The 2815-nt window shown below is 50.3% G+C and overlaps 1 non-coding gene across 1 annotated transcript; it reads right to left on the bottom strand.

Annotated features, from left to right (window-relative positions):
• Nucleotides 1-1137: 1137 nt before the first annotated feature.
• LOC132000360 (U4 spliceosomal RNA) lies at nucleotides 1138-1282 on the bottom strand. The gene has a single exon (XR_009399260.1). It is a non-coding gene; the product is annotated as a U4 spliceosomal RNA (small nuclear RNA).
• Nucleotides 1283-2815: the final 1533 nt, after the last annotated feature.

The raw sequence follows: 2815 nt of genomic DNA, 5'->3' as shown, positions 1-2815 counted from the left end.
CTTGATGGGACACTTCCATGGATCCCCTTTGAGGTGAGGACAACACCTTACCCTGGAAGGGGGTTGCAGGTCCCCAGTCAAGAAAGCCACATCTCTCTTTTCAGCCTGACCTGCCCTCCCCTCAGTCTTCCTCAGAGAAGGTCTTCTCACTTCATGAGCTGACAGCTCTGAACTTAAAAACGAATATCGCTTTCTATTTCTCAATGCCTTAGTTCATCCATGGCATGTCTTTCAAAACTTTCAGTGGGTTTTTAGCAGTCCTGGAGGGCTGCGTGCTCAAGGACAGGATGACCCTCGGACAGGATGACCTGGGAGGGTCATCCTTCCTTCCCATCTTCCTCAGCATGTCCTTGATCCCTTCAACCATCTGTCCAACTGAGGGTTGAGGGACCCAAGACCGCTCATCTTGAGCCCAGGCTGGGTCAGCTGTGTAGACTGATGTGTACCAGTAGTGGTGGCATGACATGGGCATGGACCTTGCTGGCATGGGCCAGGTGCAGGCAATTTCTCCTTCTCTTTCCTTCTTCCCTTCCTGCCCAGAGATAGCTCAGAACAGACTTCAAGCATCTCAGGATCCTGTGACCCGGGCTCCCTGCTTTCAGCTGGTGACCTTAGTGGTTTCTGTTGTGTCTGTCTCCCATACCCACTCCCATGGCCATTCCTAGATCAGGGGAGGGATCGTACCCTTGTCTGCACTTGGTCCTCTTCCTGTCCCACACCAAGTCCTCCCACATTTGTCTTCCAGGTATGTGCTTGGAAGCAAGCCCATCCACAGGAACTTATCAGCCAACAGAACCAGGTAATGACCACTGAATTAGAGATCCAGGTGCATAGCAAACCTGCTTTGAAGCCTGTCCCATACTCTATGACAATCTCACACGAAAACAGAAACAATAATAGCTTTCTGGACAGTGAAGTGACATCCATTTCTACTTATACTCTTGAAAGCATAGGTGCTGACCCCAGATGGAAAGGAACCATGGCTCCTGTGGGCTATAGTTAACAAGAAAAGTATAAGAATTCAGTGAAATTTGAATTCCAGGCATAGAGTGGATAATTATTGTAGAGTAAATATTCTCAAGTAAGTCTTATGAACATTGCATAGCAAAAGCTTTTTCAAATAGTTTACTGAAAGAAAAAACTTTTTTATTGTTTATTTTAATTCAGGTAGAGTTAACATACAGTGGTATATTAGTTTCAGGTGTACAATATAGTTTTCAATCAGCAATAATCGCGCCTCGGATAAACCTCATTGGCTACCATACTGCCACTGCACAAAGCTCAGGTGTACAATATAGTGATTTCAGTGATTCTATATATTACTCAGCTGTCATCAAGAAAAGTGCACTCTTAGTCCCCGTCATCCATTTCACTCATCCCTCCATCCACTTCCACTCTGGCAACCACAGAGTCGGCATTTTGTTTTGTATCTTCTTTCTCCTTTATTTATGTATGTTTCTTAAATTCCATGTAAGAGTGACATCGAAAGGCATTTGTCTTTCTCCAACTGATGGGTTTCACTTAGGACAGTACTCTCTAGCTCCATCTATGTGTCTGCAAAAGGCAAGATTTCATTCTTTTTATGGCTGAGTAATTTTCCACTGTGTGTGTGTGTGTGTGTTTATGTATCATCTCATCAAATTATCAAGAAATATTTGGATTGCTTCCATATTGTAATGTTGTAAATAATGTTGCAAGAAACATAGGGACACATGTATCCTTTTGAGTTATTGTTCTCATATTCTTCGGGTACACACCCGGTAGTATGATTGCTGGATCATGAGGTATTTCTATATTTAACGTTTTGAGGAACAGTCAGACTGTTTTCCACAGTAGCTGAAGCAGCTTGTCCCCATGGGACAGCGCCAGGGAGGAGACCCCCGGAGGCTGAGGTGAGGAGGTTTCGCCTCGCTGGAGCCTGCCTCCGGGAGGGCTCTCTGGTGGGATTCAGGCGCTAGGGCAGGCGATGCCGGGCCAGGCCCAGGGGGAGGCCCTGCAGATGCGCAACGCCGGAAGTGAGTTCGCCGGGTATTTTCCGGACAATTCTCATGAGAGTCCTGCAAAAACCGGGATCAGTTTGGGCAGAACGCTCATGAGAATTGGCCGCATTGGGCAGCACCCCGACCCCCCTGCACACCATGGCCCTGGTCCCTTTTTCGCCCAGGGCATGTCGCAGCCACCGGGAAAACGCACCAAGATGACGCAGCCCACCCAGGGGCCCTGGCGCAGGGGAGCGTTCCTGGAGCAGAGATGAGGGACGGGTGGCGGCCGGGCGTCCGCCTCCGACTTTTTCGGGTGGCTGGGGCGCCAAGGATGGGGCTGACCTCAGTGGGGGCACGCAGGTTTCTCTCGCTCCGAGGCTTGTGCGAAGCGCTGAATGGCGCCGTTGGCGCCGGGGTTGGAGGGGGTGGGGTTGGGGCATGTTCGCTCATGATGCCGGGCCATGCCCAGGAGACGGTCATGCAGACCTGCGGCACCAGAAGCGAGTTCGCTGGGTGTTGTCCGGCCAATTCTCAGGAGCGTTCTTCCCAAACTGGGATCGGTTTGGGCAGAACGCTCCTGAGAATTGGCCGGTGTTGGGCAGCCCTGTGGAATGCCCTGCTCCCTGTGGCCATGGGCCCTTTCTTGCTCGGGTCATGTTGCGGACACCCAGAAAATGTGAGAGATGATGCGACCCACCTGGGGCACCAGTGCAGAGGAGCGTTCCTGGAGCAGAGTTGAGAGACGGGTTCCCTTTCTCCACATCTTCTCCAACACATGGTGATCCTAGATTGTTGATTTGGGTCATTCTAACTGGTGTCAGGTGCTATCTCAA

This window comes from Mustela nigripes, chromosome 13 (assembly GCF_022355385.1).
Source record: "Mustela nigripes isolate SB6536 chromosome 13, MUSNIG.SB6536, whole genome shotgun sequence".
In the NCBI taxonomy this organism is placed as follows: Eukaryota; Metazoa; Chordata; class Mammalia; order Carnivora; family Mustelidae; genus Mustela; species Mustela nigripes.
This window is presented reverse-complemented; position numbering and strand designations above follow the sequence as displayed.